At 40.6% G+C, this 15240-nt stretch overlaps 8 non-coding genes across 8 annotated transcripts; all 8 read right to left on the bottom strand.

The window, feature by feature from the left end:
* Window positions 1-4839: 4839 nt before the first annotated feature.
* Window positions 4840-4911, bottom strand: trnat-ugu (transfer RNA threonine (anticodon UGU)). The gene has a single exon. It is a non-coding gene; the product is annotated as a tRNA-Thr (tRNA).
* A 541-nt stretch (window positions 4912-5452) lies between these two features.
* Window positions 5453-5524, bottom strand: trnaa-cgc (transfer RNA alanine (anticodon CGC)). Its single transcript has one exon. It is a non-coding gene; the product is annotated as a tRNA-Ala (tRNA).
* Window positions 5525-6930: 1406 nt separating this feature from the next.
* Window positions 6931-7002, bottom strand: trnat-ugu (transfer RNA threonine (anticodon UGU)). Its single transcript has one exon. It is a non-coding gene; the product is annotated as a tRNA-Thr (tRNA).
* A 2004-nt stretch (window positions 7003-9006) lies between these two features.
* On the bottom strand, window positions 9007-9078 carry trnat-ugu (transfer RNA threonine (anticodon UGU)). Its single transcript has one exon. It is a non-coding gene; the product is annotated as a tRNA-Thr (tRNA).
* Window positions 9079-10215: 1137 nt separating this feature from the next.
* Window positions 10216-10287, bottom strand: trnat-ugu (transfer RNA threonine (anticodon UGU)). Its single transcript has one exon. It is a non-coding gene; the product is annotated as a tRNA-Thr (tRNA).
* A 535-nt stretch (window positions 10288-10822) lies between these two features.
* trnaa-cgc (transfer RNA alanine (anticodon CGC)) lies at window positions 10823-10894 on the bottom strand. Its single transcript has one exon. It is a non-coding gene; the product is annotated as a tRNA-Ala (tRNA).
* Window positions 10895-12299: 1405 nt separating this feature from the next.
* On the bottom strand, window positions 12300-12371 carry trnat-ugu (transfer RNA threonine (anticodon UGU)). The gene has a single exon. It is a non-coding gene; the product is annotated as a tRNA-Thr (tRNA).
* Window positions 12372-12906: 535 nt separating this feature from the next.
* Window positions 12907-12978, bottom strand: trnaa-cgc (transfer RNA alanine (anticodon CGC)). The gene has a single exon. It is a non-coding gene; the product is annotated as a tRNA-Ala (tRNA).
* Window positions 12979-15240: the final 2262 nt, after the last annotated feature.

The following is a 15240-nucleotide window of genomic DNA, read 5'->3' as shown; positions in this document are numbered from 1 at the left end:
AATATGGGTCGATTCCTGGGAGCACCCATACATAAAATGTTTGTGCATGGCATGCTTCGTCCCACAACAAACTATTGTTTATACAGACGACTCGTTGCAGAAGCTTGTACGTGTAGCCTTGCGTCCTTGATCAAACCACTCAAACGAAAATAACATCTCCACTTAACAACGCCATATTCAGTATCTCTAGGAACAATACTTTGCGGGACGAAGCAAGCATGATCGCCGCTTTGGGTCAAGTTATTGCTAAATGGCTTATACAGGAGGCTGAAGAAATTCGGCTTGTCACTAAAAACGGTCACAAACCTTTACAGATGCACAATCGAGAGCATCCTGTCAGGCTGTATCACCGCCTGGTTACAGCAACTGCGCAACGTATCACCGGGGAAAACGACCTGCCCTCCAGGACACTTACACCACCCGATGTCACAGGAAGGCAAAAAGACCATCAAGGACAACAACCACCCGAGCCACTGCCTGTTCACCCTGCTGTCATCCAGAAGGCGAGGTCAGTACAGGTGCATCAAAGCTGGGACCGAGAGACTGAAAAACAGCTTCTATCTCAAGGCCATCAGACTGTTAACCAGCCATCACTAACATTGAGTGGCTGCTGCCAACATACTGACTCCATCTATAGCCACTTAAATAATTACAAATATGATGTAATAAATGTGTCACTTATATTATATATATATTATATATTTATATGTACATATTCCTATTAATTCCTTTACACTTGTGTGTGTATAAGGTAGTTGTGAAATTGTTAGATTACTTGTTCGATATTACTGCACGGTCGGAACTAGAAGCACAAGCATTTACACTCGCAATAACATCTGCTAACCATGTGTATGTGATTTGATTGAATGTTTTCCCCATAAAACCTACCACTGCTTTGATTTCTAATTTGATCATTATTGGTTTATGCTGTGTTAAAATTTGTGTTTAAGCAATAAACTAATTTAAAAAGAAACTCCTGGTTGTAAACTGATTGCAGTAGCTAATGTTTTTGGTATCGCTCATGTCATACTGCGTGCATTCCTCAACTGTCTGGATTTTACATTCATTTGGATCTCCACCAAACTGACACACTAAATTAACTAACTGTTTATAACTATGCTATAATCCCACTGAAACATGAACAAGCCTCATTCAGATGATTTTATATGGTCCTTTACACACCAGCTCCGTGGGAAAATTGGATCCTGGCCAAAGGCACAAGTCATTCAACAGGTGTGAGACATCGAGGATGAGTTTTTGACAATATTAATGTCAACTGCCATATGTTGATGTACATGTCCAACTGGTTTCCTCCTATTTTCAGACTACTGATACCAGACTAGTGTTTTATCACGTGGCCACAGATACTCCCCTATTCTGTCAGTGGTTCCAGATCTACAACAGACAACTGTGTGCGAATAGCGTACAGTATTGAGCACAGAGAATTAAAATTCCATTGTTATGAGAAAATCATACTTTTTTTAAGTGTCTTGTGCCGTCCCAAACAAAGTACAATAAATGAAATTGAAATGAAAGCTAAAGGGAATATGCAGTAGGGTTGATAAAGGTCAAGATAAGTTTGACTGGGACTAAAGGAAGCGTAGGATGTTTGGTAACATTTGGCATCCTAAACTTGTTTACATGTGACAAAGTAGGCTACAGGACCATATAGTGCTTCTACCCAAGTGGTGGCCCATCATGTCTTTAGGAGCTACAGTCTTTTTTTTTCTTTTTTCCAACCAGGCATTAACCAAGACATATAGCTAGAATGTTATGGAGTGATATTAGTGCCAACACAAACTGAATTTCAGATTCAACATCATATCGCTCCATAGACTCTTGTGTGCCTGGTTTGGCCAAAGATTACTACACATTGTGGCCCTCTAGGAAAATACCAAACTCTCTTTGAAGTCTCTGACTTCCTCCCTATAGGCTGTCTCATCGTCGTTGGTGATCAGGCCCTACCACAGTTGTGTCATTGGCAAACTTAATGATGGTGATGGAGCCGCAGGTAAACATGGAGTACAGGAAGGGCCTAAGCAGGCACCCCTGAGGGGTCCCCGTGTTGAGGGTCAGCATGGAGGATATGATGTTGCCTACCCTCACCACCTGGGACGGCCTGTCAGGAAGTCCAGGATCCAGTTACAAATTGTTGCCTACCCTCACCACCTGGGGGCGGCTCATTAGGAAATGACAGGATCCAGACGCAACTGGTTTCAAGTGGCCAAGAGAACTCATGTGATCTCCGACTGCTAGCGAGTGGACGAACTGGGAATCAGACAAGGGAACATTTACATCAATGTATGGATAGAGACTTCAGCTTTCTTCTCATGTGTATATCCTGTCAAACGATAACGTTGCACTAACCCCGCACTTTTAAATGGCTCTGTTCCCATGGAAATGTGCACATGTTTAGAGAGAGTAATTGGTTACATATTTCATGTCGAACCTAGACTTTCAAATCTCTTATCCCCAACAACTGACAATTGGGACCTCCCCCCTATCTCGGGCTCTGTAATAGTCACATTTTTTCTGACGATTATCAGAATCCCACAGTTCTTAGCTTTCTAACAGTACTTAACTGGCATTCTGCCCCTGAGCAAGGGAGTTAACCCACTGTTCCCCGGGCGCCGATGACGTGAATGTCGATTAAGGCAGACCCCGCACATCTCTGATTCAGAGTGGTTGGGTTAAATGCGTAAGACACATTTTAGTTGAATACATTCAGTTGTACAACTGACTAGGTATTCCCCTTTCCCTAAGCATGTTTCTGTAAGGACCGAAATGTACTTTATGAGGGCAGTATACAATATTATGCATCGTTTATAAAATGCCACCAGAGGGCGTCAGAGTTGAACAGGTTAAGAACAGCTATGGCTACAGACAAACAGGTATTCATTGGTATAAGTACTTTAAGGAATGAGCAGCAAGGCAGCATGATTTCAACAAGCACTTCACCTGTCATTGCAATACAATTCTAACTAGGCCTCTATACAAACAGCAGTAGAGCTAAGTATAGCTTCCCCCCCCCAAAAACACAAAGTTCTACGTAACAAATACCCAGTGTTTTTAATCCAAACCATGAAACAGTGTTTTTACTATGAGGAGAAAACAACCTTTTGTGTCTAAGACACCAAAACCAGTTTGACTTAGGGTAATATATTAACATTCCAGTTTGATCCGGTTAAGATCTGAAGAGTTCAAAAGAGGTTTGAATGTTAAATGCAATGATATACATTCTCAATAAGTTAACACTGTAGGCTGCTGTTGTGTATAGCGTATTAGACTTGGAGGGCTATAGTTCTTTTCTCCAAGGCACAGGTATGGAACAAAACATGCACGGAGGAGGACTAAAATGAACTTCAAAATATCAAGGAAGTGGGATTCAAACATGTGTTAAATCATACAGAAATATGCATGCCAGAGGGACCATTTTGAAACAAAATAGTAAAATAATTTCTTTGTGGGAAGCATTACATCCATTTTTGTGTGAAATCATACAAATCTGCCATTTCAATGAAAATACAGTACTGCATTCAAAAACCCATCTCGTAGAATTTGATTAGGGTTATTAGTCACAATTTGCTGGAGTCGAAAGGTTCATGTTCCCTTACAGAGTTCAAGTATGCCCCATAACTTCCTCCAGTAGCCTCTAACATCAACCTAACTCCAAACTGCAGTAGTGAGTGAAACTCGTCTATAGTTGATGCGTGATAGTCGTGCTGGTTTGCAGCATATGCATTCTCCATATTGTGTCAACATGCGCCAGACTGTAGAAAACCCACTCAAACGTGTTTCTGTAAAACACGAGTAGCAGCAGAGAAAAAAAAAGATTTCAGTACAAATAAATAGGATCGATTGAGCATGTCACACCTGAAGAAAGGACTCTCACGATGGCCGTCTTCGACACTGCCAGCTGACATCCAAGCAGGTGAGTAACACTTAGAGAGCACTCTGACAGGTGCCGTTTGTCATGACATCTTAGCAGAACCTTTCAACTGGCCAGTGTTAAGAAGCTACGGCTTACATCCTGATCCTCTTTTTTTCCCTTTCCAGAGGATGTTGCTGTGGTCATCCCGGATGTCACCCCACACCATGCAGAGCTAGGAAAGGGGCAGTCAGGCTTTGGAGGGCAGTGTGCTGCTGCGCCTGCCACAAGCAAGAGGAGGAACAATATTAATTATTCATCAGACCTTCAGAAATGGGATTGAACCATAGACCATTAAATTATTTGCATTATAATTGAACTCAATTCTGCTTTTCTTCTGTTTACTACTTAATTTCAGAATTTCTATAAACTTTCACTTTGTAAGTGTGGAGTAGGTTGTATAAATAAGTGGGAAACATCACAAGTTTAATGCTTTGAATAATTGACTTTGTACATTAAAAAATATATGTATTATTTGACAACAAAAAAACAGAGGGCGCTCAACCAACGTTGAGTTGAGGTGCAGCCAAAAATTTGATCATCATCATAGAAAAGGAAAAAGCCCAACTCTTGCTCACTATAAAAAATGCATTGTTTAATTCAGGCAAGGTTAAAGATTAACGTTTCGGCCTAGTCTATGATGATATGCAAGTTGACTTAGCACATCTATTTCCTTCTTAAAATGTCAACATTCTGGAAAGTAGAGTTGTGCAAAAGCTAATTGCACAACTAAATATACTCATCAGAAAATTTGGGGATTAACTTCAGAGCGCATGCATTTCAAGTATTAGCTCTACCGTAGAGGTACATCCCCTTACTATATAATAGCAGGGTTGCCATTTTGAGAACTTTTTTTTCTTCAAAGTCCTCCAGTGAAAGAACCTTCCCATGGTACCAGCTATCTTTCAGTAAGGAACGGATGGGATTTGAACCCATGATCTTCGGTTTACAAGACCGACGCCTTATCGCTTGGCCACCATGCCACTCTATACTGCAAGATATTTATCAAAATTCTGGAAAGTAATAGTTGTGTAATGTGAATTTGGCACACAAATAACATCTCTGTTTCCTGTGAGAATTTCAACATTCTGGAAAGTAGGAGTTGTGTAATGTGAATTTGGCACACAAATACTCAGTGGAGAACCTTGGGATTGAACCAAGGACCTCATACTAAAATAGCATGCACTCCCCCTCTGAGCTTCGATCCAATTTTATTTGCAGATAAAATGCAATATTAATACAATGTACTTTTATATACACCACTCCATTGAAACTACAATGAAATGATAGCAGCAATTCTAAATACAAGCAAGTATGGACAGTCATCTAACCCATGAACTTCAGTTTTTGAAAATGATGCAATTGAAGTTGGCAACCATGCCACTTCTGTTACATAAATGTACGAACAGGGATTGAACACATGTTCTTCAGATTACAAGAGCAAATTATTTAGCACGTCTCTGTTTCCTGCTGAGAACTTCAACATTCTGGAAAGTAGGAGATGGGCCATTGCAAAAATTTGAATGGAGAAGCTGGGGATTGAACCCAGGACCTCATACATGCGAAGCATGCGCTCTACCACTGAGCTATATCCCCTTTCTGGGAAAGAAATGGTTTTTTCTTATTTTTTTAAATTTCACCCATAATTAATCAGGTAAGCTAGTTGAGAACAAGTTTTCATATTCAACTGCGACCTGGCCAAGATAAAGCAAAGCAGCGCAACACAAACAACAACACAGAGTTACAGATGGAATAAACAAGCGTACAGTCAATAACACAATAGAAGAAAAAAAAGAAAGTCTATATACAGTGCGTGCAAATGGAGGTAAGGCAAGAAATAGGCCATAGTAGCGAAGTATTTACAATTTAGCAAATTAACACTGGAGTGATAGATGAGCAGATGATGATGTGCAAGTAGAAATACTGGTGTGCAAAGATCAGAAAGTATATTAAAACAATATGGGGATGAGGTAGGTAGATTGGGTGGGCTATTTACAGATGGGCTTTGTACAGCTGCAGCGATCAGTTAGCTGCTCAGATAGCCGATGTTTAAAGTTAGCAGTGTTGCCAACACCTCAGTAAGGAAAGTAGCTATTGGCTGTCCTAAAAGTCACTAGAAGTTGCTAAATGATGTCATCACCTAATTTGCATAATTGTCCATGTGCATGTAATTGTGATGGACACTGTAGGAGTGAGGAATAACATTGTGGAAGAGACAAAAAGTGAGTAAAATGAAAATGTCTGCAAGTATTCAGAGGGGTCTGAATACTTGCTAAATACAGCGACTAAGTCACTAAGTTGGCAACACTGAAAGTTAGTGAGGGAAATATGTCTCCAGCTTCAGCGATTTTTGCAATTCGTTCCAGTCATTGTCAGCAGAGAACTGGAAGGAAAGGCGGCCAAAGGAGGTGTTGGCTTTGGGGATGACCAGTGAGATATACCTGCTGGAACGCGTGCTACGGGTGGGTGTTGTTATCGTGACCAGTGAGCTGAGATAAGGCGGAGCTTTACCTAGCATAGACTAAAAAGATGACCTGGAACCAGTGGGTCTGGTGACGAATATGTAGCGAGGGCCAGCTGACTAGAGCATACAGGTCGTAGTGGCCATATCAATACAATTGACCCTTTCTTTACACTGTTCTAATGAAAGTACATTTCCATAATATCATCTAGCTTCCATAAACGTCGAACAAGGCTTGAACCCAGGATTGAACCCATGTGCTTCAGTTTACAAAAACAGATGACTTAGCACATCTATTTCCTTCTTAAAATGTCAACATTCTGGAAAGTAGAGTTGTGCAAAAGCAAATTTCACAACTAAATATACTCGTCAGAAAATTTGGGGATTAACTTCAGAGCGCATGCATTTCAAGTATTAGCTCTACCGTAGAGGCACATCCCCTTACTATATAATAGCAGGGTTGCCATTTTGAGAACTTTTGTTTCTTCTTCAAAGTCCTCCAGTGAAAGAACCTTCCCATGGAACCAGCTATCTTTCAGTAAGGCACGGATGGGATTTGAACCCATGACCTTCGGTTTACAAGACCGACGCCTTACAGCTTGGCCACCATGCCACTCTATTCTGCAAGATATTTATCAATATTCTGGAAAGTAGTAGTTGTGTAATGTGAATTTGGCACACAAATAACATCTCTGTTTCCTGTGAGAATTTCAACATTCTGGAAAGTAGGAGTTGTGTAATGTGAATTTGGCACACAAATACTCAGTGGAGAACCTTGGATTGAACCAAGTACTAAAATAGCATGCACTCCCCCTCTGAGCTTCGATCCAATTTTATTTGCAGATAAAATGCAATATTAATACAATGTACTTTTTATATACACCACTCCATTGAAACTACAATGAAATGATAGCAGCAATTCTAAATACACGCAAGTATGGACAGTCATCTAACCCATGAACTTCAGTTTTTGAAAATGATGCAATTGAAGTTGGCAACCACTTCTGTTACATAAATGTACGAACAGGGATTGAACACATGTTCTTCAGATTACAAGAGCAAATTATTTAGCACGTCTCTGTTTCCTGCTGAGAATTTCAACATTCTGGAAAGTAGGAGATGGGCCATCGCAAAAATTTGAATGGAGTAGTTGGGGATTGAACCTAGGACCTCATACATGCGAAGCATGCGCTCTACCACTGAGATACATCCCCTTTCTGGGAAAGAAATGGTTTTTTCTTATTTTTTTAAATTTCACCTATAATTAATCAGGTAAGCTAGTTGAGAACAAGTTTTCATATTCAACTGCGACCTGGCCAAGATAAAGCAAAGCAGCGCAACACAAACAACAACACAGAGTTACAGATGGAATAAACAAGCGTACAGTCAATAACACAATAGAAGAAAAAAAGAAAGTCTATATACAGTGCGTGCAAATGGAGGTAAGGCAAGAAATAGGCCATAGTAGCGAAGTATTTACAATTTAGCAAATTAACACTGGAGTGATAGATGAGCAGATGATGATGTGCAAGTAGAAATACTGGTGTGCAAAGAGCAGAAAGTATATTAAAACAATATGGGGATGATGTAGGTAGATTGGGTGGGCTATTTACAGATGGGCTTTGTACAGCTGCAGCGATCAGTTAGCTGCTCAGATAGCCGATGTTTAAAGTTAGCAGTGTTGCCAACACCTCAGTAAGGAAAGTAGCTATTGGCTGTCCTAAAAGTCACTAGAAGTTGCTAAATGATGTCATCACCTAATTTGCATAATTGTCCATGTGCATGTAATTGTGATGGACACTGTAGGAGTGAGGAATAACATTGTGGAAGAGACAAAAAGTGAGTAAAATGAAAATGTCTGCAAGTATTCAGAGGGGTCTGAATACTTGCTAAATACAGCGACTAAGTCGCTAAGTTGGCAACACTGAAAGTTAGTGAGGGAAATATGTCTCCAGCTTCAGCGATTTTTGCAATTCGTTCCAGTCATTGTCAGCAGAGAACTGGAAGGAAAGGCGGCCAAAGGAGGTGTTGGCTTTGGGGATGACCAGTGAGATATACCTGCTGGAACGCGTGCTACGGGTGGGTGTTGTTATCGTGACCAGTGAGCTGAGATAAGGCGGAGCTTTACCTAGCATAGACTAAAAAGATGACCTGGAACCAGTGGGTCTGGCGACGAATATGTAGCGAGGGCCAGCCGACTAGAGCATACAGGTCGTAGTGGCCATATCAATACAATTGACCCTTTCTTTACACTGTTCTAATGAAAGTACATTTCCATAATATCATCTAGCTTCCATAAACGTCGAACAAGGCTTGAACCCAGGATTGAACCCATGTGCTTCAGTTTACAAAAACAGATGACTTAGCACATCTATTTCCTTCTTAAAATGTCAACATTCTGGAAAGTAGAGTTGTGCAAAAGCTCATTTCACAACTAAATATACTCATCAGAAAATTTGGGGATTAACTTCAGAGCGCATGCATTTCAAGTATTAGCTCTACCGTAGAGGTACATCCCCTTACTATATAATAGCAGGGTTGCCATTTTGAGAACTTTTTTTTTCTTCAAAGTCCTCCAGTGAAAGAACCTTCCCATGGTATCAGCTATCTTTCAGTAAGGCACGGATGGGATTTGAACCCATAATCTTCGGTTTACAAGACCGACGCCTTACCGCTTGGCCACCATGCCACTCTATACTGGAAGATATTTATCAATATTCTGGAAAGTAGTAGTTGTGTAATGTGAATTTGGCACACAAATAACATCTCTGTTTCCTGTGAGAATTTCAACATTCTGGAAAGTAGGAGTTGTGTAATGTGAATTTGGCACACAAATACTCAGTGGAGAACCTTGGGATTGAACCAAGTACTAAAATAGCATGCACTCCCCCTCTGAGCTTCGATCCAATTTTAGTAGCTATTGGCTGTCCTAAAAGTCACTAGAAGTTGCTAAATGATGTCATCACCTAATTTGCATAATTGTCCATGTGCATGTAATTGTGATGGACACTGTAGGAGTGAGGAATAACATTGTGGAAGAGACAAAAAGTGAGTAAAATGAAAATGTCTGCAAGTATTCAGAGGGGTCTGAATACTTGCTAAATACAGCGACTAAGTCGCTAAGTTGGCAACACTGAAAGTTAGTGAGGGAAATATGTCTCCAGCTTCAGCGATTTTTGCAATTCGTTCCAGTCATTGTCAGCAGAGAACTGGAAGGAAAGGCGGCCAAAGGAGGTGTTGGCTTTGGGGATGACCAGTGAGATATACCTGCTGGAACGCGTGCTACGGGTGGGTGTTGTTATCGTGACCAGTGAGCTGAGATAAGGCGGAGCTTTACCTAGCATAGACTAAAAAGATGACCTGGAACCAGTGGGTCTGGCGACGAATATGTAGCGAGGGCCAGCCGACTAGAGCATACAGGTCGTAGTGGCCATATCAATACAATTGACCCTTTCTTTACACTGTTCTAATGAAAGTACATTTCCATAATATCATCTAGCTTCCATAAACGTCGAACAAGGCTTGAACCCAGGATTGAACCCATGTGCTTCAGTTTACAAAAACAGATGACTTAGCACATCTATTTCCTTCTTAAAATGTCAACATTCTGGAAAGTAGAGTTGTGCAAAAGCTCATTTCACAACTAAATATACTCATCAGAAAATTTGGGGATTAACTTCAGAGCACATGCATTTCAAGTATTAGCTCTACCGTAGAGGTACATCCCCTTACTATATAATAGCAGAGTTGCCATTATGAGGACTTTTTTTTTCTTCAAAGTCCTCCAGTGAAAGAACCTTCCCATGGTACCAGCAATCTTTCAGTAAGGCACGGATGGGATTTGAACCCATGATCTTCGGTTTACAAGACCGACGCCTTACCGCTTGGCCACCATGCCACTCTATACTGGAAGATATTTATCAATATTCTGGAAAGTAGTAGTTGTGTAATGTGAATTTGGCACACAAATAACATCTCTGTTTCCTGTGAGAATTTCAACATTCTGGAAAGTAGGAGTTGTGTAATGTGAATTTGGCACACAAATACTCAGTGGAGAACCTTGGGATTGAACCAAGTACTAAAATAGCATGCACTCCCCCTCTGAGCTTCGATCCAATTTTATTTGCAGATAAAATGCAATATTAATACAATGTACTTTTTATATACACTACTCCATTGAAACTACAATGAAATGATAGCAGCAATTCTAAATACACGCAAGTATGGACAGTCATCTAACCCATGAACTTCAGTTTTTGAAAATGATGCAATTGAAGTTGGCAACCATGCCACTTCTGTTACATAAATGTACGAACAGGGATTGAACAGATGTTCTTCAGATTACAAGAGCAAATTATTTAGCACGTCTCTGTTTCCTGCTGAGAATTTCAACATTCTGGAAAGTAGGAGATGGGCCACTGCAAAAATTTGAATGGAGAAGCTGGGGATTGAACCCAGGACCTCATACATGCGAAGCATGCGCTCTACCACTGAGCTACATCCCCTTTCTAGGAAAGAAATGGTTTTTTCTTATTTTTTTAAATTTCACCTATAATTAATCAGGTAAGCTAGTTGAGAACAAGTTTTCATATTCAACTGCGACCTGGCCAAGATAAAGCAAAGCAGCGCAACACAAACAACAACACAGAGTTACAGATGGAATAAACAAGCGTACAGTCAATAACACAATAGAAGAAAAAAAAGAAAGTCTATATACAGTGCGTGCAAATGGAGGTAAGGCAAGAAATAGGCCATAGTAGCGAAGTATTTACAATTTAGCAAATGAACACTGGAGTGATAGATGAGCAGATGATGATCTGCAAGTAGAAATACTGGTGTGCAAAGAGCAGAAAGTATATTAAAACAATATGGGGATGAGGTAGGTAGATTGGGTGGGCTATTTACAGATGGGCTTTGTACAGCTGCAGCGATCAGTTAGCTGCTCAGATAGCCGATGTTTAAAGTTAGCAGTGTTGCCAACACCTCAGTAAGGAAAGTAGCTATTGGCTGTCCTAAAAGTCACTAGAAGTTGCTAAATGATGTCATCACCTAATTTGCATAATTGTCCATGTGCATGTAATTGTGATGGACACTGTAGGAGTGAGGAATAACATTGTGGAAGAGACAAAAAGTGAGTAAAATGAAAATGTCTGCAAGTATTCAGAGGGGTCTGAATACTTGCTAAATACAGCGACTAAGTCGCTAAGTTGGCAACACTGAAAGTTAGTGAGGGAAATATGTCTCCAGCTTCAGCGATTTTTGCAATTCGTTCCAGTCATTGTCAGCAGAGAACTGGAAGGAAAGGCGGCCAAAGGAGGTGTTGGCTTTGGGGATGACCAGTGAGATATACCTGCTGGAACGCGTGCTACGGGTGGGTGTTGTTATCGTGACCAGTGAGCTGAGATAAGGCGGAGCTTTACCTAGCATAGACTAAAAAGATGACCTGGAACCAGTGGGTCTGGCGACGAATATGTAGCGAGGGCCAGCCGACTAGAGCATACAGGTCGTAGTGGCCATATCAATACAATTGACCCTTTCTTTACACTGTTCTAATGAAAGTACATTTCCATAATATCATCTAGCTTCCATAAACGTCGAACAAGGCTTGAACCCAGGATTGAACCCATGTGCTTCAGTTTACAAAAACAGATGACTTAGCACATCTATTTCCTTCTTAAAATGTCAACATTCTGGAAAGTAGAGTTGTGCAAAAGCTCATTTCACAACTAAATATACTCATCAGAAAATTTGGGGATTAACTTCAGAGCGCATGCATTTCAAGTATTAGCTCTACCGTAGAGGTACATACCCTTACTATATAATAGCAGGTTTGCCATTTTGAGAACTTTTTTTTTTCTTCAAAGTCCTCCAGTGAAAGAACCTTCCCATGGTACCAGCTATCTTTCAGTAAAGCACGGATGGGATTTGAACCCATGATCTTCGGTTTACAAGACCGACACCTTACCGCTTGGCCACCATGCCACTCTATGCTGCAAGATATTTATCAATATTCTGGAAAGTAGTAGTTGTGTAATGTGAATTTGGCACACAAATAACATCTCTGTTTCCTGTGAGAATTTCAACATTCTGGAAAGTAGGAGTTGTGTAATGTGAATTTGGCACACAAATACTCAGTGGAGAACCTTGGGATTGAACCAAGTACTAAAATAGCATGCACTCCCCCTCTGAGCTTCGATCCAATTTTATTTGCAGATAAAATGCAATATTAATACAATGTACTTTTTATATACACCACTCCATTGAAACTACAATGAAATGATAGCAGCAATTCTAAATACACGCAAGTATGGACAGTCATCTAACCCATGAACTTCAGTTTTTGAAAATGATGCAATTGAAGTTGGCAACCATGCCACTTCTGTTACATAAATGTACGAACAGGGATTGAACACATGTTCTTCAGATTACAAGAGCAAATTATTTAGCACGTCTCTGTTTCCTGCTGAGAATTTCAACATTCTGGAAAGTAGGAGATGGGCCATTGAAAAAATTTGAATGGAGAAGTTGGGGATTGAGCCCAGGACTTCATACATGCGAAGCATGCGCTCTACCACTGAGCTACATCCCCTTTCTGGGAAAGAAATGGTTTTTTCTTATTTTTTTAAATTTCACCTATAATTAATCAGGTAAGCTAGTTGAGAACAAGTTTTCATATTCAACTGCGACCTGGCCAAGATAAAGCAAAGTAGCGCAACACAAACAACAACACAGAGTTACAGATGGAATAAACAAGCGTACAGTCAATAACACAATAGAAGAAAAAAAAGAAAGTCTATATACAGTGCGTGCAAATGGAGGTAAGGCAAGAAATAGGCCATAGTAGCGAAGTATTTACAATTTAGCAAATTAACACTGGAGTGATAGATGAGCAGATGATGATGTGCAAGTAGAAATACAGGTGTGCAAGGAGCAGAAAGTATATTAAAACAATATGGGGATGAGGTAGGTAGATTGGGTGGGCTATTTACAGATGGGCTTTGTACAGCTGCAGCGATCAGTTAGCTGCTCAGATAGCCGATGTTTAAAGTTAGCAGTGTTGCCAACACCTCAGTAAGGAAAGTAGCTATTGGCTGTCCTAAAAGTCACTAGAAGTTGCTAAATGATGTCATCACCTAATTTGCATAATTGTCCATGTGCATGTAATTGTGATGGACACTGTAGGAGTGAGGAATAACATTGTGGAAGAGACAAAAAGTGAGTAAAATTAAAATGTCTGCAAGTATTCAGAGGGGTCTGAATACTTGCTAAATACAGCGACTAAGTCGCTAAGTTGGCAACACTGAAAGTTAGTGAGGGAAATATGTCTCCAGCTTCAGCGATTTTTGCAATTCGTTCCAGTCATTGTCAGCAGAGAACTGGAAGGAAAGGCGGCCAAAGGAGGTGTTGGCTTTGGGGATGACCAGTGAGATATACCTGCTGGAACGCGTGCTACGGGTGGGTGTTGTTATCGTGACCAGTGAGCTGAGATAAGGCGGAGCTTTACCTAGCATAGACTAAAAAGATGACCTGGAACCAGTGGGTCTGGCGACGAATATGTAGCGAGGGCCAGCCGACTAGAGCATACAGGTCGTAGTGGCCATATCAATACAATTGACCCTTTCTTTACACTGTTCTAATGAAAGTTCATTTCCATAATATCATCTAGCTTCCATAAACGCCGAACAAGGATTGAACCCATGTGCTTCAGTTTACATAAACAGATGACTTAGCACATCTATTTCCTTCTTAAAATGTCAACATTCTGGAAAGTGGGAGTTGTGCAAAAGCTCATTTAATTAGACTCACTTTGACTTTATATAGTGCACCTAGAGAAGGTTTCTTGATTAAGACCATACTGGCTGAGTACGCCTGATCTCGGAAGCTAAGCAGGGTCGGGCCTGGTTAGTACTTGGATGGGAGACTGCCTGGGAATACCAGGTGCTGTAAGCTTTTTGTCACTGCCTTGTGGAATTTCAACTCTTTGTCCGTTTTTTCCCACAAGGCTGAAATATGTGCCCTCGCTTTGAAATAAGTAAGCAAGGTTAGTTTGTATTTCATCCAACAATCTGTGCTACATATTATGGCTACAGTATATGCAATTTCTTCCACTTTTTGATTGACACAAAGATGCTTATCTAAATGGTGAAAATGCAACATCTGTTAACCCTTCGAAACAGCCCCTATGACCATTTTAAGGCACATCCGTTTGGCACAGGAAGCTGAACGTGAACACATATCCTCATTGGGGTATGCTTTTACAGAATCCTGAGTTTTAAGTCTATACGTTAAGAACTGACTGATTTACACAAGGTTGAATTCACTATTTCTATCAAACATCCGTTTGGGTATGGAAAAACACTTTTAGGGTGATTTTAACCACTTCCGGTTGCTTCAGGAAGCTTAGAATCAACACAGGTAGACCTCATAGTGGGCTGATGGATTGTCATCGAATACAGGTTCATACGGCATTCATAACCCACATAGGCTTCAGGTTGAATTTAGGGTTGCAGGCAATGTATTCCTAATGGGAGAGAAGTCAGTCAAAACTGTTTGAGGTAGACACCTTCTTTTAACTGTTAAGGGTTAATACTACACGGTCAAGGTTAGGCTTGCACAGATCGGGAGGACCTCAGGAATGTACCTGAGGTCGAATTGTGCTTCTCACCCTAACGGTTCTCTCACTGTCACCAAAAAGCAAATGACATTTAGGGCCAGACTTCATTTTGGGCCTACTTTTTCTCATGGTAACTGTGCTTAGACCGAGCGAGCTACGGTCAAGCGGGGCATCTCGTTGAACTTGGCACAGCCTAGAGATTATGGTAATACCTTTGCAGGCTCTGTGTGTCTTTAA

This window comes from Oncorhynchus kisutch, unplaced genomic scaffold (assembly GCF_002021735.2).
Source record: "Oncorhynchus kisutch isolate 150728-3 unplaced genomic scaffold, Okis_V2 scaffold2482, whole genome shotgun sequence".
Lineage (NCBI taxonomy): Eukaryota > Metazoa > Chordata > Actinopteri > Salmoniformes > Salmonidae > Oncorhynchus > Oncorhynchus kisutch.
The sequence above is the reverse complement of the archived record's forward strand: the minus strand, read 5'-3'. Positions and strand labels throughout refer to the sequence as shown.